Genomic DNA, 27,522 nt, shown 5'->3' with positions numbered 1-27,522 from the left:
TGAACAACTATATCTAAGATCAACGGGCACAATAAATTCTAATAGAAAATGTTTGGAACATGCAACACCATTTGTAAAACACAGGGAGGCAGTGTGGCAGGCATCTGGTGGCTCTGTGTCACTAGTGTTTGCTGATTCAGCCCCTGGATGAATTCTAAAGTGTACACAGATATATTGTTTTAGCTCAAATGAACAGAGCTGGGGCAGTTTTGTTAAGAAGAATGGGCAAAGGTCCAAGTGGCCAGATGTGCACATGGTACATGCAGACATACCCTTAAATACTTGAAGCTGTAATTGCTTGACAGAGAGCTCTGCAAAGTGCTGACTTTAGAGCGGGGGGGTCAACAGTTATGAACGCTCGAGTTTTCTTTTTTTGTATTATGTCTTGTTTGCTTTACAGTTACACATTTTTTGCATCTTCAAGGTTGCTGAAAAGAGCAGATCAGATTCTATTCTAGATAAACTACACATTACAAGGAAACTACACCGGAAAAATTAGTTCTAATCATTGAGCATGATGACCCAAGGGCGTAATAATGGTGTTGACATTGGTGGGGACATAATTTGCCACTCCACCACCACCTAAGGTTGAGGGACACCTCATTTGTGCGGGGGTCTGGGGGTCCTCCCCCCGAAATTTTTTTATTTCATAGATGCAATTTTCTGCATTTTAACCAATTCTGGGCTGAATAATGGCAAATCCCATCTGATTCACAGCCCTCTGATTTTTTTTAATGTAAACCATAATGGCAAGATTGAGAACTGATTTTTTTATGCAAGTCACTCAAGTTTCTGGTGACTTCAACATTATCACAGGCCCAGGCAGACATTGCCACAGTAAGATGTTTTATTATTACAAGCGTTTCTGAAATTTCAGGATCTGTAAGTTGATGAGTTTGGTGCATTTTGTATAAAATATTAACTGATGAAGTTTTGAAAGTGCACACTGCAAATATAAGTGTGAAAAGTGTGAACAATAAAAGTGGAAATGTACAATTTTTTAAAAATGTAGTCGGATGACTACTTAGCATTAGCAACAAGCATTTATTAGCTCTGCACAGTTCCGACAAAAATAAAACACCAGCAGTCAAAAGATTAAGGTCCAGCAAACATTTATTAAAAATAAAGACATAAACTGTCACATGAAAAACACTTTTCCACGGCTCACTTTTTCCTGAAAAACTATTAAGTTGACCTCTCATCAGAACAACATTCCTCTGTTGTTACACTGAAAAAGTTTAATGAAAGAGTTCTTGTGCAATGAATACTGGTTATGAGAAATAACAAAGCCTGTCATCTCAGCATGGCATTCAATCTGCCTGATCAATCTGTCTGTTAAAGTTACTTCTTTGAACTGATCAGGAGTTGAATGAAAGGCAGGAAGTGCTTTATCAAACACTGAGTTCCGACTTAAAGAATGAACAAAAGGGGCGGTCGGTAGCGGAGTGGTTTAAGCAGCCGCCCCAATAACAGAGGCTATGGTCCTCGATGCAGCGGGCCCCGATTCGACTCCCGCACCGGGTAGCCCTTTGCTGCGTGTCTTCCCCCTCTCTCTGCTTCCTGTCTCTCTCACACTGTTCTATCATTAAAGGCATAAAAAGCCCAAAAAAATACTTTAAAAAAAGAATAAACAAAAAACAATAATAACATTTTTTTTTAATTAAGAAAAATAAATTATGATAAACAGTTGAATCCCAAGAAAGTCAAAATGACAAAAAATGCACCAACATTTCCAGAAACCACTTCTTTTTTAACTTGGATCTTGAATCAGGTTTTTTTTTTTTAATGAATAAATGACAATATCCATGATATAACTGATATAATTAAATATCAGCTTGTCATAGTTTCTGTTTTAGAGGCATGGTGCTGAAAGCAGCCAAGAAAACAACACGTACACTGGACTGATTCTGACTACCACAGTTGTGCAAGACTTTTGCGAGGAAAAGGAAACTCTTAAATTCTGTTGCTTCAGTTGTGATCACTTTTTTAAAAAACATTGATGTGATAGTGTAAGTTAAACTGGTTGAATGCTCTGTTATTCTCTCTTACAAGATTCAAGATTCAAGACTTTTAATTGTCATTATGTTTCTGGAACATAACAAAATCGCAGTGGTGCTTTCGTGGAGAAAAATGAAAAGGCATAAAAAAAGAATACAATATGTATAAAAAGAATAAAAATATAGATAAAGAATAAAAATATGTACGGTATATATACAAAAATATATGCACAGATTCTAAAGATTGTTTATATTGCGCTTGTAGTTATTGCACTGGAATGGTTAAGACTGTGAGAATTATTGCACTGATGATAAATTAATATGTCTTGCAAATAATGACAAGGAAAATAAATACTTGTGGCTATGAGTCATTCTGGATATGAGTCAGTGTGCAGATGAATGCGTGCTTCCTCAGATAATTGCAGTCACATTTTTCTGAAAGATAGTGCGCAGACAGACTATATGAGTGGGCTTTAAGTATGCAACACATGTAGAAATTGTTGTAAATGGGAGTCGCTAACTGCAGGTAAGTTGTGACTGTAAACGTGACTGTTCTTGTGCAATGATTACTGGTTATGAGAAATAACAAAGCCTGACATCTTAGCAATCAATCAGTCTGTCTGTTGGAAGTTACTTCTTTGAACTGATCAGGAGTCGAATGAAAGGCAGGAAGAGTACAAAAAAGACAAAAAGAGAACATAACTATGACAGGTTATGAACAAAAATTAATTCTAAAAAATAAACTCCAGCAGAAATGACAAATTGTGATTTCTTCCTGATACTTCCTTATAAATCCCATACTCGCATTACCTTCTCTGTTTTTTAAGTCCTCCCTTGCTCACTTTTTTAGACATTAGCTTGTTAAACAGTGTGTCAGCTTATTGAACTGGGTTCCCTCCTGCTTGAGTCATCCTGTGGGAGCTTTTTGAGGCCTGAGCGCAAAACTCACAGCTGCCGTCCCTTTGATGAGAAAAACAGACGTCAAGTCAAAAGATTTGATGAAGTTTAATTTTGTCACCTGTCCACATTTCAAACAACAAGAATTGTGTTATTTCTTCAATCAAATGCAAATCATTACCAGGTAAAGTGCCAGTCTAAATACAGTCTATAGCAACACCATTTTCCTAACACCACCTGTATGGTGTTTTGCATCATGAAAATTTGCGTCGGCAGGCAAAACAAGCGCCCTCGTGAGAGGCGATCACGCACATACTTCTTTAGCTTTGCTGGTATTTCAAATGAAGAGATGAGATAAAAAAAAATAAATGTTAAAGGTATCAGTCACAGTCATTTGAGTTTGATACTTATTAAGTTGAGCAGATATATATATTTGTGTGTTTGTGTATAAGTGGATCTTAAATACTTGCAATAATTACGATTGCAGTCAACAGGATGGTTGACCTGTAAGTTGTGAGTCTGGACTAAAACTGTTGCACAACCCTGCACTGCCGGCTTTCCCCAGAAAAGGCAGAAAAGGAGGGATTTGTACAATACTCATGACTAATTGAAATGACACATTGTCAGCAATAAAAAAGACAACAAAGGTTTTGTTTCGTTGTTTTGGGTGCCGAAGGGCTTTATCATCTCGTTTAATACAAACTAAATTCAGAATTCAGAATTAATATTAACGTTGCGATGGCATACTTTGATAAAAATGTAGCTTTAAAGCAATACCAGAGAAGTGTTTGGACCGTGAAACTATGTACCTCTGATTCATTTTAAAGAACGCCAACCTTTGTTATGCACATTCTCCGTGCCTGACTCTACCCTGGAGTGCCTCAACCTGAAGTACCGCAGTTTACAACTTTCATTTTCATGCCCAGCACGATGCTGTTTTGCTTTATATTACTATGTCACACACCGAGGACTCTATAACAACACCTTTCCTCCAGAGTAAATAATAAAGTGAAAAAGAGAAAAAAGACAGTCACCATCAGAGATAAAGTTGAGGAAAAATAAGACATTGTTTTGAGCAAAAACTTCTTCCGTAGATGCAATAAAGAAACCAAATGCAACACTACGGGTGGAAGTGAGAAAGAAGTTGATATAGAATACTTTAGGCAGAGCGTGCAACACTGATGTTCAGTCAGTGAGAAAGTAAACAATTATCTGAATAAACGGTGACATGTTGAAGAAAACTAGATCTATGATGTCACATTTGCTGAACTGCTATGACATTTTTTAGGTTTGCTTTGTTTTAGATGGTGAAAATTCGCTCATATTTTGTCTCATTAGTACGTCACACAACTCCAAAAACCCAAACTATCACTTTAAATAAATTTATTTCTCATGACAAACATACAAAACCTCTGCTTTCCCAGAGCATATATGCGTAGTGTCCCCACTGTTAAGACTCTGACAGACTTGTGTTGTCAGCAAAGGCAAGTTACATATGAACATGACGGACCAAAGTACAAAACCATTTTTTCATCATTAAGCAAGTATTTCATTTCCTGGAACATTTCTAGGAATATGACATTTCATACTTTCAACATGATCTACTCCATAAAACTACAGCATACCTAATATTTTGTGAGGCCAGACTTGTACAGGATGCATCTTCATTAAGACAAACAGAGAAGGGGATAATGGGAAATGTTGTCATGATTCCATTTTTAAGAAATTGCTAGATTTGAGCATATCAATTTATTTCTGTTTACAAAACAGTAAAAGAAAAATTATTAACCCACCTACATGACTCATTAGTGAAGCCTTTTGGGTCATCTTGTAGTCTCAGAAAAATAATTAGTGTTGTCACCCATGTCAGAATTGATTTAATTTTACCAAAAGTGTGGTTAGACTCTTCTACTACGAGCCATGTTGTTGTAATTGATGCAGCATGTGGTTTGGTCTTTCTGAAATATGCGAGGCCTTCCCTGAAAAATGCATCATCTGGATGGGAGCATACGTTGCTCTGTAGCTTGTATAGACATTTTAACATTAATGGTACCTGTCCAGATCTGCAAGATCAGGAGGACGCAGCATTCATGATTTCAAACAGGAATTTCAAATTGTGATTAATCTGGCCACAGAACAGTTTTTCACTTTGCCTCAGCCCATTTTAGATAAGCTTTGGTTTAAGGAAGAGGGCAGCGTTTCCGGATCATGGATTCTTCTTTGCATGATAGAGCTTTTTTTTTAAAGTATTTTTTTGGGCTTTTTATGCTTTTTGATGATAGGACAGTGTGAGAGAGACAGGAAGCAGGGGGCAGAGAGATGGGGAAGACACGCAGCAAAGGCCCGCTCGGTGCGGGAGTCAAACCGGGGCCCGCTTCATCGAGGACTAAGCCTCTGTACATGGGGCCGCTGCTTAACCCACTACGCCACCGACCGCCCCTGCATGATAGAGCTTTAACCTGAATTTGTGGATTCAAGATATCACCCCAATAACATCTCAATTTTAAGTTATCTAAGCACAAGCATAATGTTCCACACGGGATCACTTGGTTTGCGTCTTCTGTTTTCCTTGTGGTGACTAACACATGAGTAAAACAATGGGAAAATTGAAGCAATGCTTCTGTGAACACATGTATATCTGTGTATCCTTTTGCTGCACAAAGTTCCTTTGAACCTAGTTTCCCAAAATGTAACCTGGTGGTCATTGCATTGTCTTTGCTGACTTCCTGATTGTGCAATAGTTAACCTGCACTGAAAGCATACCTGAACTCTCACCTCTTAGGAATTACAATTAAGTTTTTAACACATAGCACACACAAATTAAGCCCATGAATCAAATAGAACCCCAAAAGCAGACTTGTTAAATGTGAGATGTTTAGCTCATAGCATTGTATCCTGTAAAGTTAGCAAGCACCCACTGGTAAAAATCCAGTGATAAACTGTAACGACTGAAAAAGGCCACATGGCGTCTTCACGGGGGATAAAAAGATAAAGCACTATCTCGCCACCTGAATGCTGTAAATGTGGTTTTGATAAGTGAGATGCAGGCCGATTTGTTACGAGACTCACGAGAAAGCAAAAAGTTCCTTGTTTTTTTTTGTGTGTCCTTATGAGAATGAAACAAATTGTCATTCTTACACTGGGCATGCCGGACCTGATTAACCAGCTACAAAGCCACCAAGTGGCTGTTCATGTCTTGCAGGTCTCAAAACACCCACATACATAGTTGACCCAGGTCATGAAATAAAACATTGGAAACATAGAAATTAATTAATTAATTAACCAGGTTGCATTTGCTAAAGGAAAGCATCATGAATGGAGCTTAATCTAAATTAAGATGATGTGGAAAATATGTATCTACTGTCACTGTCAAAACAGCGGTTCATGTAATTTCATATTTTTTTCAAATTAGGCTGTTAATGTATATTTACTTGTCATCTATGTTTTATTTTCTTAATCATTCTTCATGTGTGACTTTTTCAGTTTACCCTTTTCATCTTTATATTTCCCTAATTTATTCATCTGTGTTGAATTTTTTTGCAATTGAGTAGATGATCATGAGTTGTGCACTTTTTTTATTGTTGTTTTTTATTGTTTTATTGCTGGGTCGCCCCAGCACAAGTTACAAAGTGACACTAACAGGGTAAGGTTTAATCTGCATCTCATGCATGTTTACGGTCTATTGCAGAGGACACAGTACCAGTCACCCTTTACCTTTTAGAAATGAAACTGAGGAAAAAAAGCTATTGAAATTTATTTGCATTTATTCATTTCCTTAGCTAAATAATATTGTTTTTAAACAAATGGTTGATGTGTTGCTTCTTTTTAAAAGTATCACATGTATACACACATTTTGCATTAGGCTGTCATACCTAAAACAATTAGAGATAGATGTCTATGTCTGGTTTACTTTGACAAAATGTGAATAAGATAAAGTGATTAAAATGAGCGTTTTCACAAAGTTGAATAGGACACGTTTGAGCCAGAAAAAAGGGCATCTATTTCTGTATCTGAGTGTCAAGTTCAACGTAAGGCATGTTTTTCTAACCCTAGTCAATTAGCTTTTAATATGTAAACCTAACCATGGAGATTCAAATATCCAAATATAATTAGTAATGAAGTTTCAAGCTAAAATAAGTTGTTGAATTGGGTAAAGTTGCAGTCAGATGTCCTTCAGCTCACCTTAAAAAAGCTGACTTTTTTCCTAACACCACCTGCTATTTTTCTTTTCTTTTCTTTCTTTCTTCTTGTATTTACTGTACTTTGATTCTGTTATTTCTTTTGCTTCCCCATGCTTTTGTTTTACCATTATTATTGTTCTGTATTTTTTTTGTACAGCATTTTGGTCAAAAAAGGCATCGTCTAGTCTTAACTCTTTTTTATACTGTTAAAGAAATACCAGATTCCTTGATTAAATCATATTAATATGCATCTTGTCTCCTCTGCAAAAATATGTTGAATCTGTTTCCTGTTAAAAGGTGCGATTAAAAAGTTTATCAGAGGTCAGAAGTGCAGACTGTAATGAAGCTGTGCGGGCAAGCAATCAAGTGGATGAGGGTACATGTTTGGTTCCAAAACAAAACGAAAAACTTTTCAAGTGTGAAATGCATTCCACTGTCAGCCAATAGAAACTGTCATGCGCTTGATAATTCAGTGGTATCAGGGTAGAAGTTGAAGTGACTGTTTTGCAGCTTTCTTCCTCATGGTTAATGTACGACACAATCAACAGATACAGAATGGACGAGTGTCTTTCAGTACATTTTATCAGTCATCATTGGCATAAGCATGAAGGAAACAGAACTCTCCCATGGTGAGATGGCTCACTCCCCCATCTCGTATTACCGTCACATGATGGTTTACGCGCTTCATTCAATGCTAGACAGACTCGATAATGTTGAAATCAGGTATCTGTGGGGGCCATACCATCCCTTCCAGGACTTTTTGCTCTTCTTTATCCTGAAGATCGTTTTTAATGACATTGTCTGTATGTATGGGGTCGCTGTCCTGCTGCAGAATAAATTTGGGACCAATCATGTGCCTCCCTGATGGTACTGCATGATGGATAAGTATCTGCTGTATTTCCCAGCATTGAGGACAATGTTAATTCTGACCGAATCTCCAAATCCATTTGCACAAGTGTAGTCCCAGACCTCCACCAGGCTTCGCTGTTGTCTGCAGACACTTATTATTGTACCACTCTCCAACCTCTCATCAAACAAAATGCCGTCTGCTACAGCCAAATATTAAAAACTTTGACACATCAGTCCAGAGCACCTGCTGTCATTTTTCTTCAGCCCAGTTCTCATGTTTTTGTACGTAGTTGAGTCGCTCGGCCTTGTTTCTATGTCGGAAGTATGGCTTGTTGTCTGCAACTCTTTCATGAAGATGGTGTACTGATAGGTGTACTGATAGGTGTGTTGATGGCACTGCTCACATCTTCAGATTTTGAAGGGAAATAAGCTCGATGTTTGTTTCATCTGCTGCACTAATTTTCTTTGACCAACCACTACGTCTACGATCCACAACGTTGCCCGTTTCTTTGTGCTTAAACAGGAAACCTGTCTGCTTTGAAATCTTTGTCTGGGACAGAGACTACCTTGTATCTTGATGCTGTGCTCAGTCTTGCCATGGTGTATGACCCGTGACATGAAATTGTCTTCCACGACCTCACCTTGGTAGCAGAGCTTGGCTGTTCCTCACCCAGTTTTAAGCCTCCTACGCAGCTGTTTCTGTTTTGATGCTGGTTTGACGGCAAAGGGTACTAACACCAAATATTGATTTGATTTAGATTTTTCTTTTGTTCGCTCACTTTGCGTTTTGTAAATTGACTGAAAATTGTTCAATTCAATGTTAAGATGATCCCACACTGCTTCCATAATGTTGAGGTCCGGGCTCTGGGGAGGATTCATCCCTCCATAAGACCTGTTGCCACTGATTTCCAGTACAGTTCTTGTGTCATTTGGCATAGCCCACTAGTTTCCCTTCCTTAAGAATGGCTTCTTGACAGCCACCCTTCCATGGAGACCATCTCTGATGAGGATTGGGCCAGCGGTAGGGGTGGGCGATATGGGCAAAAAAAAATATCTCGATATTTTTTAGGATTTTCACGATAAAGATATTTTGACGATATTTAAAAAAAAAAATTAAAACTTGCATTAAGATCACAATAAAATGAACACAAGCATGCAAGTCTAAGCACACACGGCCGGTAGGCTACAGTGAAACTGCGAATGGCTCATTAAATCAGTTATGGTTCCTTTGATCGCTCTACCGTTACTTGGATAACTGTGGAAATTCTAGAGCTAATACATGCAAAACGAGCGCTGACCTTCGGGGATGCGTGCATTTATTAGACCCAAAACCCATGCGGGGTGCCTCTCGGGGTGCCCCGGCCGCTTTAGTGACTAGATAACCTCGAGCCGTTTCTCAGGCTACTTCTCCCTCCGGAGAGGGAGCCTGAGAAACGGCTACCACATCCAAGGAAGGCAGCAGGCGCGCAAATTACCCACTCCCGACTCGGGGAGGTAGTGACGAAAAATAACAACACAGGACACTTTAAATCCTTTAACGGGGATCAATTGAAGGACAAGTCTGGTGCCAGCAGCCGCGGTAATTCCAGCTCCAATAGCGTATCTTAAAGTTGCTGCAGTTAAAAAGCTCGTTGTTGGATCTCGGGATCGAGCTGACGGTCCGCCGCGAGGCGAGCTACCGTCTGTCCCAGCCCCTGCCTCTCGGCGCCCCCTCGATGCTCTTAGCTGAGTGTCCCGCGGGGTCCGAAGCGTTTACTTTGAAAAAATTAGAGCGTTCAAAGCAGGGCGTGGCGTGGCGCTGTGGTAAGGGCAGAAGACCACTGGCGCCGCACTTTTTGGCGATTGAAAAAAAAAACAAAAAAAAAAAACATTTTTTTTTTTTTTTTTTTTTTGCCTATATCTCGATATTGCAAATTACTCATCGTCAAAACAACATTCACGATAATTTCGCAAACGATACATATCGCCCACCCCTAGCCAGCGGTAGATGGTTCAACTGAAGGTCCAGATGCATCTCTCTGGTCCTGTGTCACGCTTTTGCTGGATTTTTTCCTATTTGTGAAGGACACCACTTTCAAATACCTACTGTAGATAGTGTTTAGATCTGACACTTCTTTTGTCTTCTCCTTGTCCAGTTTCCACTCAGCGTGGTGTACAGTGTGTCCACAAAATTACCTAAAAGTACAGTTTAGAATCGGCTCTTAAGTCGGCTGTAGACACAACACTGGTATGTCCCTTGAATTGGGTGGCTTTTTTATGACTGGGCCTCAGAAGATGAGGTACAAGAACTGGATGGAAATTTAGTGAAAAAGCAGGCAAAGTCTGGGGATATGAAGTAATGAAGTTTTCCACAGGATGCGAAAATTTTACAAGTGATGCCAAAAGGATGATGTTAAGAACAAGAGCTGACAATTTCATAAACGTCCATGCCAACTGTAACCAAACAACTCATCATTTTTATTGTTTTGGTTTTTCTTTTTTCCTGGAAAAGCATATTTTTGGAATGTCTCCAATACATATAAAGGTAGGGCTTCTCCCTCTTATGTTGACAGCGACAGCAGCACGAGTTACCTGCAGAAACCTTGGATGGAATTTTGCCTCAAACTGTCTACTGTGAGATGCAGACTGTTTGAACTTTTAGTCTTGTCAAATATATTTTCCTTGTCGGTGACTTTCCCAATTTATTTCACATTTTTGGGGGTTCTTTTGAACACCTTGTCAGTTTTGTGGGCATCTCCAACTTACTCTGAGGAGAGGTGATGTCGCTCAACTGGTTGAGCAGGCATCCCATATACAGAGGCTGAAGCTCCTCAATTCAGCCATCCCAGCTCGGTGCTTTTTCCTGCACGCCCCCTCTCTGTCTTTCCTGATTTCCTGTCATGCAACATTTCCAAAAAAAAAAAAAAAAAAAGATTCTACTGCCAAAAACTTTTCTAAGAGCTCTTTTAATCTGATCTTTGTCACAGCACACCTTTCATTCGACGAGGGCAGCCAGTTTTAAATGTTGGAAGTTTTTGAATGAAGCAGCTCGACCTGTTTTCCCAAAGTAGATTTGAATAATTTGTGCTGCTTATTTATATTTTTGACAACGTGCCCAAAATCATACTATCTTAAGGAATTACAAAGAGGATAAAATATCTGCTTGTTCAATGCAACTAATGTTAACACTCTCCATGGAAGACAGTTTTGTTTTCAGTTGAGTTTATTTAAATTCTGTCACTCACACACAGAAGCTTTTGTAGACCAGTTTACACATTTGACTTTACACACTGAGGTGCAGCCACTGCTGCTTTTAAAGCTGGAAGAACTAGTTTCAGCAAATCCTCGTTTACATTGTTCATGTTTCCGTAGCTTTGTTTACTCTTACCACTGAACTGAAGATACATGCAAGATTTTCTGTTGATGCTGTTGAAAGGTGAGTGTGATTGTTACCTCATAACTGATCAACTTTAGATTCTCTGAACTTATTTGAGACTTTTTCGGTAGACGGTTAAGTCAGCTCAGAGAGTTGTAAATTTTGGACGTGATGAGAAGTTTTTGATTAGTATGGAATCCATCTGATAATTCTGTTGAGGCGGAAAAAGAGGATAAAATATAAGGGTGTGTTTTTGTGTGTGTGTGGGTGTGTGAGTAAAAGCAAAACAAAGTCAAGTCGAGTCTGTGACAAAGTTCCCAGACCAGATTGTAGCCACCAATGTTGCAACCCGATGTAGCTCCACATGCCATGTTGACACCTTGAGTCTCCTCTGTAAGGGGAGCTCTGTCTTGCTGTTCTTAATATGAAAAACATTCGTATTCATCTGCAGTACCGACTGTTTAAACAGTGCAGGTTTTGAATGACTGAATGTTTTCAGCCTAACTGTAGTGATCTGACGTTTCCTTTTTTTTCAGGCATATATGAGGTAGGTGAACTCCACAGAATTTACTCGTTACAAAAACCCAACGGTGCACTTAACACTGGTGATTCCACAGCCACACTTTCACCTGCTTATTTTGCATCTCAGTGGTCATATTTGCTCATCATCTTTAGAAAACGTGAAAATGAAGTAAGAGTTCAAAGATGCATGCAGTCTGAGAGCTCACTGGCATCATGACTGGTGTGATCCTACCACAAGATCAAAGTTAAAAGAAACTTCGGAAAATAGGGGTTTAGTGAGGCTCCCCAGCTGAACTCAAGGGTCTTTCAGATGGTTGCTCATATGACTTAAATTCTTAAACCCTAATGTTATTGTCAACTTTCAAACTCTTCAGCTGTATATTGCACAGTTGTGATTCTTTTGTGCTGACAAAATGAGCCCAACAGACAGATAAACTGAACACCTTAACTCCCTCTTTTTGGTAGTTAACATTATGATACCGGATTCCATGACAAATATTTTGCTTAAAAAAAATGACAACGCATATTCACCACGACGTCTGGTCATGGTGAAATGATGTCACTGAATTAGTGAAAGCTAATAAAGTTAAAAAAAAAAATAAAAAAATATGATAAACAGTTGAATCCCAAGAAACTCAAAATGACAAAAAAAATGCACCAACATTTCCAGAAACCACTTCTTTTTAACTTGGATCTTGAATCAGGTTTTTTTTTTTTTTTAATGCATAAATGACAATATCCATGATATAACTGATATAATTAAATATCAGCTTGTCATAGTTTCTGTTTTAGAGGCATGGTGCTGAAAGCAGTCGAGAAAACAACACGTACACTGGACTGATTCTGACTACCACAGTTGTGCCAGACTTTTGCGAGGAAAAGGAAACTCTTAAATTCTGTTGCTTCAGTTGTGATCACTTTTTAAAAAAACATTGATGTGATCGTGTAAGTTAAACTGGTTGAATGCTCTGTTATTAGATCCGTATTTCCAGTGTACTGCCTTTCAAAGTGTCAATCATGAAGGCCTTCACTCAAACTCAAGATCTTGATTCAAGATTCAAGACTTTTAATTGTCATTATGTTTCTGGAACTTAACAAAAATGCAGTGGTGCTTTCGTGGAGAAAAATGAAAAGGCATAAAAAAGAATACAATATGTATAAAAATAATAAAAATATGTATAGTATAAATGCAAAAATATATGTACAGATTATAAAGATTATTTATATTGCGCTTGTAGTTATTGCACTGGAATGGTTAAGACTGTGAGAATTATTGCACTGATGATAAATTAATATGTCTTGCAAATAACCACAAGGAAAATAAATACTTGTGGCTATGAGTCATTCTGGATATGAGTCACTGTGATGATCTGAGGAAGCATGCGTTCATCTGCACACTCACATTTTTCTGACAGATAGTGTGCAGATAGACTATATGAGTGGGCTTTAAGTATGCAACACATGTAGAAATTGTTGTAAATGGGAGTCGCTAACTGCAGGTAAGTTGTGACTGTAACCGCCTTTGTCTTTGCATTTTTATCAGATAACTTCAGAACCATGAACTGCGGGTTGTTCCTGATCCTGGTGACAGGTGAGTCTTTGCTCTGTTGAATGCATCTGACATCAAGTGTATTTTCAATATTAAAGGAAGCACTGAAAATATTCTAAAGACAAAAAGGGCTCACAAAAAAAGCAAATGATTATATTTATTAACATTCATCCGTCAAAGCTGAGATCAAGCTCCAAATAGAAAAACTACTGTAATGATCTGAAAAATCTATGTAAAACGTTTAATCCTCACCATATTTCCATGAAGAAATATCAAATACTTGTATGATTTAAAATGGTACAAAAGGGAATAAAACCATGTGTTTGGTTTCCACAATAACACCTCACACACTTCAGATGCAGTTTTGAGAAGTCTTTCTTTCCAAGTACCTAGTGTTGGCTGATAAAGAGATTTTTGATGGCTTGTGACATTTATTTGATGGATGATAGCAGCGCAAAGACTTAAGTTTGAAAGGACAAGGACTTTCAGCCTTCATTCATTTAGCTAAAAAGCAGAGCTACTGTGGCTGGCACCCCAAAGCCATCTGATCATCCAATACAATCAAACACTTGGGATCAACGATTCAGCATTTATAGACTTCTTTCTAAACTTATTTGTACACTTGCTATGTAATCATTGACTTTTGAACACTCATTGCAAACATTTCAAACACAGAAATGTGGCTGTCATTAGTCAGCTCTCTTTCATGGCTTTAGAGAAACTTAGCTGACATGAGTCAGTCAGATGGGAATGAACAAGAGGGAATAATGTCAGTGTTATGGCCGACTGATCATCTTAAAAATTCTTAGTAACTTAGTAATTCTTAGTAAGTAAACCCACTGGTTTGTTGACTTCCTAGTAATCATTCAACGAGCAATCGTTTGATCCGCTATTGAACAGCACACATAAATTGAGGCGATATAATCAAACAAATGGCAACACTGACATACAGTCAAGGCAAGGCAATTTTATTTATAGAGCACAATTCATACACAAGGCAATTCAAAGTGCTTCACAGCTACATAAAATCACAAGAAGGCAATAAAATCATTAAAAAAAAAATAAAATAATAATAATAATAATAATAAAAAAATCATTAATTAATTCATTTAAAAGTGAAGAGTGCAGATAAAATACTTTCAGGTGTCATATGCACAGCTAAATAGAACTGTTTTCAGCCTGGATTTAAACATTGTCAGAGTTGAGGCCTGTCTCACATCTTCTGGAAGACTGTTCCAGATTTTAGGAGCATAAAACTGAAACGCAGCCTCACCTTGTTTAGTCCTGTTAGAGCCCGAGTTGGTTCATATGGCTTTAACATGTCAGAGATGTACTTTGGCGCTTGACCATGAAGAGACTTGTACACAAGCACAGCTGTTTTAAAGTCTATTCTCTGAGCGACAGGAAGCCAGTGCAGAGAACTGAGCACTGACTAATATGGTCGTATTTCTTGGTTCTAGTCAGGACTCGAGCAGCAGCGTTCTGGATGTACTGCAGCTGTCTTATAGCCCGCTTAGAGAGCCCAGTGAGCAGGCCGTTACAGCAGTCTAACCTGCTGGAGAAAAACGCATGGATCAGTCTTTCTAAGTCTGGTTTAGACACTATTCCTTTGATTCTGGCAATGTTTTTTAGATGGTAAAAAGCTGCTGATGTCACTGATTTAATGTGGCTGTTAAAGTTCAGGTCTGAGTCCAATATTACCCCGAGATTTCTAACTTGATAGTTAGGTTTTAGAGAGAGAGTCTCAAGGTGACTGATAACACTTTCTCTTTGTTTCTGTGGGCCACAGACAATGATTTCAGTTTTGTCTGAGTTTAGCTGGAGGAAATTGTTTTGCATCCACACACTGATCTGTTCGATGCAGCGACACAATGTATCTACAGGCCCGTGTTCTCCTGCCGTCAGTGACACGTAGATCTGAGTGTCATCTGCATAATTGTGGTAGGACACATTATAGCTGCGTATCAGCTGGCCTAGTGGAAGCATGTACAGATTGAACAATACGGGTCCCAGGATTGAGCCCTGGGGAACCCCACAGGTCATAGCCATTTGGTCTGAGACACAGATACCAATTTCAACAAAATATTTCCTGTCCTCCAGATAGGACTTGAACCAGTTTAAAGCACGACCAGAGATTCCCACCCAGTCTTCTAACCTCTGTAATAAGATCGCATGATCAACTGTGTCAAAGGCAGCACTCAGGTCCAGCAGAACTAAGACTGTGACTTTACTTGCATCTGTGTTCAGGCGGATGTCATTTGTCACCTTGATCAGAGCTGTCTCAGTGCTGTGGTGGGGCCTAAAGCCTAATTGGATTTGTTGTCATACCAAGATTTAAAAAATTCAATATGTGTGTGAAGGGATTTAAAAAGATTTGAAAAACATTTTAAATCTATTATTAAACCGTATTGAAACACATAGATAAAATGACGTAAAAAATAATCATGAGCCAGCACAAATGCAAAGAAGATATTGAAGTTTACTGTAAGTTAATTTTTCTCAGTCTAAACTGCTGGTCTTATTAGCCTGTTGTGCAAGACTGATTAACCCTCTGTTTCTGCCCTCTCACACAGCTGTCGGCACAATCAGAGGTTTAACTGATCCTTTTGATCTAATCAACGCTTCAGTCACTGCACTACTACAGGGGAATGAACCTCCAACATCTTCACCTACACAATCAAATGTACCAGCATGGAGCTCCAACAGAAAAGAGACAACTCCAGATCATGTAAGAACATCAGAACCGTCTGAGGAAACAAGTGCAACGCCAGCGGAGAAAAATCAAAATAAACGCACCACAAATGAAGAAAATAGTAGTTCCTATGTAACACCAGGGACTGCTGCCCATGAATGTTGCAAAACCAGCCAGTCACTTAATGTCACCACAAGACAACTTGTTCCTGGATCAAACCCAACATCAACGCACAACAAACCCATATCAACAGCTTCTGAAAATGTCTTTGGAAGTTCTGCACAGACCATATCGAAAGGTTCAGGCGCCACAGATCACGCCACACCCATCAGCAATTCCTATTTATCACAAACGGATCTGACCACAAGCCCACGCAACTTCCAAGATAAAACACATGCAGATGAGTCACATTTAATCTCCACCATGTCTGACAAGATATCTGAGACAGCATTGCAAGTAAGTTCATCAGCTTTGACCAAATTCAGCACCGGAACTTTAACTCCAACTCTCCCAGCACAAGAAGATTCCGTCTCTGTTGAGAAAGTGGCTGGCTCCACTGAAAAGGCTGCAACTGTTATTTCAACACTGAAAACAACAAAGATGACCGCCACACTAAAAGAATACACAAGTTCCACAAAGATGGCCACATCAAAGACACCAACTTTAACTTCTGCCACATATCAAACATCTGGAAATCAAATTCACATCACTGAAGCTCAGAATTCTGAAACAAGAAAAACACATGGTTCAACAGAGGCAGCTTCAGGTTTAACCACCAAATCAAATGAAACGGTGCCATCCACAGTGAATGTTACCTTATCTCCAAATCAAAGTACTACCCTCACAACAACAGTTTCAGCAGCAAGCGCAACGACAGCCCCCACATTTATTACAGAAGCAGAAACACCAGCAAAAACACAAGCAGCACAAACACTGTCTGTATCAGGAGCAACAAAAGCAACAATCCCATCATCAACACCGTCATCAAAACAAATCTCTGAAACTACAGCTACAACACAGAAGCAACGCACAGTATCTTTAACAACAGGGTCAGGCACAACACAAAGTTCAACATCTGAAGTAACAACAGCAGCTATAAAAACTACAACACATACAATGTCTTTGGCATTGTCCACACACATGCAACCCACGATCGTGTCAGTGGCAAATACTCCATCAACAGCGTCACCCATAGCGACTGCACAAACTACTACTACAACATCCACCAGTGAACTTTCAACTGCAGCAACACTGACGGCAACAACAGAAATTAGAACATTTTCAAGTCATAGCACAGCAACTGCAATTACTGCGCCATTAGATGCACGAGATGTCACAAGATCAACAACCCCAAAAGACATTTTAGTGTCAACAACACACAAACAACTCAAAGCACTATCTGCTACGACTGCATCACCAAAAACTTCAATGAAAATTACAACAACAGTATCTCAGACAACAGAAACATCCCCGTCAACCATGTTGACAGCAGAAAGGCTCACAGCTTCAAAACAAGCTGCTGGATCAACAACAATACACAACAGAAAATTAACTACAACAACACAAGTGGAGACACAAAATGCAGCTGCATCATTCGCAACAGCCATATCAGTGGCAGTGGAAACGGTGCTCACAGCAACACAAACACAATCTAATCCACCTACAGCCGATTTGCATGCATCTACAACAGGCCTTACATCTACAAAAATGGCAGTGTCCATGACAACAGCATCCACGGCAACAACAACTGCATCCACAGCTTCAATAACAAGACCATCAACGACAACATATGCAGAAACAAGATCTACTTTATCTGTAACTGCGCAAGCACAAAAACAAGTGACAAGCACATCACAAACTACAACTACAGCACAATCAGCAACTCCAGGAAAAAGGGATTTTGTTTTGTCGTCAACACCTACAACAGCATCAGGAGCAGCTTCAAATCCCACACTGACATCAGCACAAATGGCATTCACAGGACTACCCACAGAATCTATGGAAACTTTCACCACGGCAACAGCAGCAGAGTTAATTTCACCTACAATAAATCTGTCACAAACTACAACATCTTTGGTAACACCGCCACATAGATCAACACAAACTGCAACTGCATATTTAGAAACCACATACGTAACAGATCAAGCCACATTCCTCACCAGCAGTTTCTCTTCGGCAGCAGCGACAACATCAAAGACAACCCCGATGCCAACATATTTCAAAACATTTGCTCCAGTTTCATCCACACAATCAGAGGCAACAAAAGAGACACCCGAGCTGCCACGAACAACGACTCCATATTCAACTATGATTACCACAGATGCAGAGGGTTTAGCGTCTTCCATCACCGAACCGCAAAGTGACCCAAAAACATTACAAAGCACACAACAACCACAAAGTGTCTCATCTATCCCTAACAAAACTTCGGACAGCACTTCATCTTCAAACCCGGCTTCGGTTGTGTCCAACTCAACAGCAGAGGCACCACGTCCAGCTGGTTCCTTACCGCAGGCTGAGAGGACTGCAGATGTGAGCACCACTTTAATGACACCAACAACAGTTGGGGCATCTTCGGAATCTGTGTCGCAAAGCCCAATGACAGCAGACTTGAGATCAGATGAACCATCACCCAACTTTACCTACGCCAACACAACGCGGCAGGAGGAAGATTCAACTCCCCCCTCCCCATCTGGGGGCGACACGGTGTTTTTCAGATGCATGCCTAAGATTGCTGTTGTGAGGCCCCTCGTCTTTGATTACCCGACGGTGAACCGCACCAGCGTCAAAGCTAGCTCAAAAGGACACAAATGAAGTACTAAATGTTTTCAAGGAAGAGCTCAATATATTAGGAAATACAGCTGTTCTTCTTTGAAGAGGCTTCGGTAGAGACACTGATAACTCTGTCATATCTGACTGTGGGACTGAAAAATTCATGAGCTCTTTTCAGGACCTTCCACAACTTGTCCCACTCCAGACCATACATCATTCAGCCATGGTGCATTTGTTTTCTTGGTCCTTAACCCTGAATGTTGAATTTTAAGCAAGTTTAAAGGGAGCTAAGAATCATCAAAGTCTTTTTTGATGTGAATATTTTCTCTGTTAATGTGAACAAGACTTAAATTCGTGGTTTTTGGAAGTCAAAAATGAATTGATGGAAGTTAGCGAAATTAAATTTCTCTGAGTTGTGATTGATTATGAGAAACATCATATTAATTATGTAAAACAAACAAAAATAAACAATTGCTCCCTTATACAAACCTAAATATTTTACTGTGTAGAATTATGGGGTTCAATCTTCAAAATACTCAATACTTTTCTTACAAAAACAAGTCATACAGCAAATATATAAGGCTGCCTACTCTGACCACTTTATGTCTCATATTATGAAATTTAATGATTAAAACAATACGCGTAATGTTAGTTGTATTGTGAAAAAGCCACTTTCAGAGGGTGCAATCTTTTCTTAAGGGTAAATAGGGGTTTATGTAAATGTATTGTTCAAAAAGCTTAAAAAAGGAATCAAAAGCGGATGTCTTTCTTTTGTTGAGGCTGAATTAGGGCGCAATACCAACAAAACGAAGAACGAGTGCTTCGTTCCTGGCTTTTAGGAAATACATTCTAAAGCTTTTTTTCAAAGGCCACAATGAAGTCGGAGCATTGATAAATATTATGCTTGACCCTGTTCAGCCACTACGTGTTTTAATTGAATTGTATTGTTTTGTTTTGTTTCTGATTACTGACTATATAACTAACAAACTAATAGAAAGCTTGAGAAAATATCACATTTTTTTTTTTTTTTAACTTGGATTTGTTAATTTTCCCAGAGGGAATATGTTTATTTAGGGACCATTGGGACATTTAATGTGTTAATATACATTTAAAAAAGGTGCTTTTAAACTTACCCACAAGGCAAAATAAAGAACAAGTGTCTATTTACATTGTATGAATATAGAGTATAGAAAGCAAACAGTCTGCTCTGTATTATGCAGTTTTGTTATATGTAATACAATCACTCTTTAAAGTTATTACAAAAGCTCGGACTGACAGATTTATGGCCTTAATCGTTTCAGATTATTTTTCTTTCAGTTTCTTGGACCCATATTTCCACAACATCTGAGAGCAACCGACCGTACCACCTGAGCCATCTCACAGAGCCACACCCTACCTCCCCGTGTGATTAAGAGGTACGCATCAAATGCGATGCATTGTAATGAAATGCTTTTGTAGGAGATCCAAAAATGAAAAACTGAGAAGAACACACTCCACCTTCAACCCTAAAAATTTGCTGTGCGTGACATTGTTAATAGACCTGAGTTTACCCATGACAGATGACACTTCATCCGTTGCTAAGAGGTCTGTTGATTATGTGCAGTTAAATAACAAAGGGACACTCATTCCACAGACAGGTATAATAAGGTGTGAATAGGTTATTGTGATAGTAAGGTAGGCACGGAATGATTATAACAGTTCCTGCCTGCATATTTGTTGCAAGTTATGTTCAAGTTTTATCAGCAAGTTTTTTGCTGAAATTAAGCTCATAATATGTGCTACCTTAACTCACATTGCATATGATTTGATATCTCTGTTTTGGTTTGCCTTGTTTATTCTCTCTGGTATTCTGATGTCTTGTGATCTTGTACACTTGCTGTGTTGTGTTTTATTTTTCAATCCAGTTTTCAATTTCTCTTTGCCTCTTAATATTCTGAAACTGATGGTGCTGAGATATTTAACTTTTTCCTCCCATAAAAAACTGAGTCATCCCTACTTGTTAATCCCACCTATTTTACACAACACTTAAGAGAATTGATTAAAAAAATCTAAATGTAATGAAACATATAAATATAATACATTGTAATAGTAATTGTAAACTGTACTAATAACAATTAAAAAAAGATTCTGAAATGGCTGTCATTTTTGCCTGTTTCTATTGTGGACAGCTGCGTGAACATACAGTAATTTTATCAAAACCTTACAACACATGACATATTTTTCTGGATGATGGGATGTTGACCTTTTGAAATCCTTTTGTTGTAGCGATAAGGTGTGTATTTGGCACTAATCCAGAGCCAACAGACAAGCAATTCAGCTTCAGTGAAAAGAAATCTTAGCATACCAGTGCTAAATTTGGATTCTATTGTCCGTTTTTTTTTCTCTGGGTTAAAGTACATGATCAGAACTAAATGCTTGACGAGCGAAGTAGCATTATGAAGAAATCCTACTGATTTACCAATGAAGAAAAATAAGTGTATCGCAAAGTAAAGGTATAATCATGAAAAAATGAAAATATAAAAGCTGATTAAATACAATGACACTGAAAAGTTCTTTGTGTTAAAACTAAACGTCCATGTCGAGGTCTTTACATACAACTGCTTGCAAAGCACCAGCGAGTCTTTTGTACTGTATATAGGGTGTACTTAGTTTTGATGTGGCTGAGCAAAGTCACCACCAGCTACAGAAACTCCAGCATCTACTGAATATATGTGTAAAGACAAAGAGATCATGTGAAATTTCTTTTTGACATGCATAAAATAATGTTTTACCAACACTCAGACTTTGAAATGTCACACCTGTACTTGTGAAAGAGATGAGATAACCAGGTCAGGTTTATTCACTTAAGAGACAATAAACGACAACAGTTAGGTGCTGTAAATGATTGCGTCAAAAAAATGCTTCAAAAGAATTTATTCACACGTCACATCCCTTTGATTGGCAGTCAATATATAAGATCCTCCTCAGAGTGGTGTAAGTACAGCTCACAAAGCATCAGGACAGTTCTTTGGGAACTTCTGAATTTTGCTTATTTATTTGGGTAAGTCCTTTTATGATTTTGTTGTCAATTAAAATGTGATAGATTTTATTTATATTTGATTTATTATTTTAACTGCTTGGCACATTTATATATAAACTTTTGTGTTATAATCAATGATCATATAATCGTTGAATGTGGGGGAATTTAGAGTACACTTTCTACGGTACAAATGAAAATTAGATATTAGCAAGCCGATAACCAACAAAGAATGTATGAGGTCATTTTCACAGTGTAAAAAAAAAAATTGTTTTAGCAAGTGCTAAAAGTAGTTCAAATTTTAGTTCTCCGTCTTAATTTTCAGTGAAGTTATTGCTGCCCAGATACACAAAAATCATTTTCAAATTGAAAAATTATTGGGAAACATTTTGTGTGACACGCATTGTGTGACATTTTATTTTTTTTAGATTGATATCAAATCAAATGTTTACTTTTGCAGATACAGTAACAGTTAAGACATACCTTTAATAATGATCTATTCTTATCAGATTGTCAGGTATATCAAAGCTTTTTGCTGTTATTGTACTACATACTTGTAAAGTACTTTATATTTCAGAATAGCATCACTCAGAAGCTCTATTCCCACACAGTAACTAAAAACAAGAGGGAATATCTCATGATTTTGAATCAATTACTATTTGCTATATTCTTTATGCTCATATGTACCAAAATTAAATTTATCTGTGATTTATTTTGTTAGTGGCTACAAAAAAACACAAATGTATGTCACAGTCTCAATAGCAATTTTCCATAGACTACAGAAGTGTATGTCTTAAAGGGCTGCAGGCTTTTTGAATTACAATCTTTGATATAAATGGTATTCCAAGTGGTTCATCAAGTTCCTCTGCATTAAAAATATGACTCACTGTTGCTCTAAACTGAAAGCCCCAAGCAATAGCATTAAGAGTAAGATCTGTGCTGAAAGCTGTGACAAATTATATCCATCAAAGTATTCTTTTGGTGAAAGGTTACTTAACTGTTGAGGAAAAAATATGAATGTATTTGTTCCATGAAAAGAAACTGGGTGTGTCATACTGTGTGTGATTTTCTCATGCAATTTAAAGCAATTTATACAAACTGTGTCATTGTAAATCAAGGTTTTATGGAAGAAATAGGAATTCTTTCATTGTGTTTTAAAGCACAATTATACTTGTAAACTGAACTTTAAAAATCTTTAGACATTTTGTGTTGGTAATGCTTTTTAAGACATCAGTTTGAAAGTGACAAATGATGAAAGAATGAGGTAGGATGGTTGGTGGTTGGGTAATGGGTTGGACTACAGATCAAGATAAGCTGCGGGAATGCTGTTTTTCTATGAAGATAGAGTAATGTGCAGTGTAATATAAGTCAGTTGAGTGATACTGGATTTTATATAGGCGTATCTTGTTTTTCTCCAAAGAGGAAAAAGTAGCCTATTGGTTGCATGCTTACTCTTGCAGTGAACATAACAAATTACAAATTACTTACTTATTAATGACTAACATTTGGATAAAATAAAAAAATGTCACAACAATATTTAATGAGGAATATATAGAGTGACATCTGAAACATTTGAAAATAAGCTTAACCAAACCTCTCTGGGTTGGTTTACTGTAGCAGTTAACTAATGTCCCCCTGGGAATCCTTGCAGTGGTGATGATAACTGTGCTAACGCAGCTGGATTTATAGCTTTTTACTAGAGCTCATACATGACATTAACTAACCACAGCCTATCGTGCCCATCGTAAAGTAAAATTCATCTGTTTATCCTAACAGGTTGAATTTGAATCCTGCACCATTTTTTGTAAATTTGAGCTTTTAGACTTTGTTTGGGATAACCAAATAATTCAAACAGGGTATTCAAAATCAATGATTTAGCCTTGGGGACAATTTTGTAAGTGCACGTGAAGCAGATGAGCAACAAATAACAATGCTAATAATAATAATAATAACAATAACAATAATGTTAAATGTATAGAACAGACAGCCATTTCTTAGCCTTTTTTCAAAGAACATTCATGATAGTGGGAGCCAACATGTTCCTCTTCAGATGTAATATGATGCTACCGATGAATCACATATGAACTATGGTATCACACAAGTGACTTCTGAAACAAGTAGCAAGACTCCTTCTAGACCTCCATACCCTCCTGGACACAAAGTGTAAAATAAAAGATAAATAAAACAGCTAGATCATTCAGCAAAATACAAAAATACCTAAACATGTTGTCTGCTTACAGTTTATAGGCTGAGACAAATTTTACAGAAACTGTCCTGAATGTGAATTTTAATGTTTGTGTGGTTTGAAAATACTGTACTGAATATTACCTACTGTAATAAGTAGGTAATGATACAGTTCTGTGGAAATAGTGATTTATTAGTATGTTGTTAAACTTTGGTTGGTAGAAGTTGGTAAACTCTGCTTGGAACTCAAATGAGTTATGAAAAATAAATTAAATAAATCCAAAGGGAAAGGATCACTTCAGTAAGTTTTTAAAAAATCTATTTAAACAATTATTGTAATAGCAGGTATGATTTCCTTTACCTTTCTCTATTGCAATGGAGCTGAGGAAGCCTATGATTTAAAACATTTAGTTGTTTAACGACAATGTTATTTAGAAGTTATGTATTGTCCATTGTGTTCAGTTGGTTGTGGATAATGCTTCTCTACAATAACAGTTCTAGGCAGTGTTTAATTTGTAAAGTGGGAGGTCCAGGTGTGCAGAGGATGAGTGGCTCCGGTTCGAAAAAAAAGTGTGCGGGGGGGGGGCTTTCGAGCAACCCTGTGCGCCACACCGAAAATAATCTGGGCATGTATTGTAGGCCTAATAACAATAGTCACATCAAATCCAGATAGAGTACAAATTCCTTTGCAAGCTTAGGTCGTTTGGAAAAAACATCAACAAACTCCCTTGCTTCTTTTGCATTTTCTCGTAGGCTACGAACACCACACCACCGCCGCTTTACAAACTCTCTGGCTAACTGTCCAATAGAACGGAAGTGTGCACCCTCCTTTTGCGTAATATAGATATTTTCAGTATCTCGTTTCATGACAGAAATCACCAACAAGACGGATATCAAAACCAAACATTGACACTAAACAAATTTTAATTTATTTGTTTAATTATTTGATTTTTTTTTAGCTGGCGGAGCCAACGTCTGAGGTTCCGGAGCGCGCTCCGGTTTGCTCCCCCTCAAATTGAGCCCTGGTTCTAGGGTTCTCCAGCACAGTCCTGAGTAAATTGCTCTGGAGCTGTTGGGTGAATGTTGGCCAAAAAGATAATTTAATGTTGGACTGATAAGTAAAGAATAAGTTATAGCTATGATGAACTGCTGAGCTGGATTCGGAAAAGTGATAATGAGATATTGCTCAGACAATAAAGTATAAAGTTGTATACTAAATATCATAGATTATAATTAAAATCAATAATAAATAAATAAAATATCTGATGATTCATGGCTCTGTAGTGAAGAGCCATTGCCTTGTTGAGCAAAATTTTGTGACAATCCCGAATAGAACTTAAAAAAGTAATAAGAAAAAAACTTTGGAAAAAAGCATTAACTGTAATTTGTTTTTAAGTGGGTTTACAAATTGTTATGTAATTTTTAGTTAAATTGTACTAATATATGCATAAATATTGCAGGTTAAAAAAAAAAAAACTACAATGGGCTTCGGACATACCTTGTCAGTACTGCTGATACTTGCAGGTAAGTAATTATGAGGGTCTAAAAAGAAGAAATTTATTGAATAACACTGAATAAAATCAAAATCTTTATTTATTAAGTAGGAAGATCCACAACAGACAGTTTAAACACAACAACAATTACCCCATCAACAACCACAACTTTGTCCACGACAACAACAGCTTCCCCGACGACCACCATAGATATCCCAACGACAACCACAAGTACCCCATCAACAACCACAACTTTATCAACGACAACAACGGTTTCCCCTACGACCACCACCGATACCCCATCTACAACCACCCCATCAACAACCACAACTTTGTCAACGACAACAACGGATTCCCAGACGACCACCACCGATACCCCATCTACACCCACAAGTACCCCATCAACAACCACAACTTTGTCCACGACAACAACGGATTCCCCGACGACCACCACCGATACCCCATCTACAACCACAACTTTGTCAACGACAACAACGGATTCCCCGACGACCACCACAGATACCTCAACGACAACCACAACTACCCCATCAACAACAACAACTTTGTCAACGACAACAACGGTTTCCCCTACCACCACCACAGATACCCCAAAGGCAACCACAACTACCCCATCAACAACCACAACTTTGTCCACGACGACAACGGATTCCCCGACGACCACCACCGATACCCCATCTACAACCACCCCATCAACAACCACAACTTTGTCAACGACAACAACGGATTCCCAGACGACCACCACCGATACCCCATCTACACCCACAAGTACCCCATCAACAACCACAACTTTGTCCACGACAACAACGGATTCCCCGACGACCACCACCGATACCCCATCTACAACCACAACTTTGTCAACGACAACAACGGATTCCCCGACGACCACCACAGATACCTCAACGACAACCACAACTACCCCATCAACAACAACAACTTTGTCCACGACAACAACAGTTTCCCCTACTACCACCATAGATACCCCAACGACATCCACAAGTACCCCATCAACAACCACAACTTTATCAAAAACAACAACGGTTTCCCCTACGACCACCACCGATACCCCATCTACAACCACAACTACCCCATCAACAACCACAACTTTGTCAACGACATTAACGGATTCCCCAACGACCACCACCGATACCCCATCTACAACCACAACTACCCCATCTACAACCACAACTACCCCATCAACAACCACAACTTTGTCCACGACAACAACGGTTTCCCCTACCACCACCATAGATACCCCAATGACAACCACAAGTACCCCATTAACAACCACAACTTTGTCCACAACGACAACGGATTCCGCGACGACCACCACCGATACCCCATCTACAACCACAACTACCCCATCAACAACCACAACTTTGTCAACGACAACAACGGTTTCCCCTACGACCACCACAACTACCCCATCTACAACCACAAGTACCCCATCAACAACCACAACTTTGTCCACGACAACAACGGCTTCTCCGACGACCACCACAGATACCCCAAAGGCAACCACAACTACCCCATCAACAACCACAACTTTGTCCACGATGACAACGGATTCCCCGACGACCACCACCGATACCCCATCTACAACCACAACTACCCCATCAACAACCACAACTTTGTCCACGACAACAACGGTTTCCCCTACCACCACCATAGATACCCCAATGACAACCACAAGTACCCCATCAACAACCACAACTTTGTCCACGACGACAACGGATTCCCCGACGACCACCACCGATACCCCATCTACAACCACAACTACCCCATCAACAACCACAACTTTGTCAACGACAACAACGGATTCCCAGATGACCACCACCGATACCCCATCTACACCCACAAGTACCCCATCAACAACCACAACTTTGTCCACGACAACAACGGATTCCCCGACGACCACCACCGATACCCCATCTACAACCACAACTTTGTCAACGACAACAACGGATTCCCCGACGACCACCACAGATACCTCAACGACA

General features: G+C 38.7%; 1 long non-coding RNA gene across 1 annotated transcript; it reads left to right on the top strand.

Moving 5' to 3' along the window:
* The first annotated feature begins 11,209 nt into the window (after positions 1-11,209).
* Positions 11,210-20,898, top strand: LOC142369270 (uncharacterized). Its single transcript, XR_012767560.1, has 3 exons — positions 11,210-11,339; positions 13,345-13,392; positions 15,924-20,898. It is a non-coding gene; the product is annotated as an uncharacterized LOC142369270 (long non-coding RNA).
* The last annotated feature ends 6,624 nt before the right edge of the window (positions 20,899-27,522 follow it).

Source organism: Odontesthes bonariensis, chromosome 19 (assembly GCF_027942865.1).
Source record: "Odontesthes bonariensis isolate fOdoBon6 chromosome 19, fOdoBon6.hap1, whole genome shotgun sequence".
In the NCBI taxonomy this organism is placed as follows: Eukaryota; Metazoa; Chordata; class Actinopteri; order Atheriniformes; family Atherinopsidae; genus Odontesthes; species Odontesthes bonariensis.
This window is presented reverse-complemented; position numbering and strand designations above follow the sequence as displayed.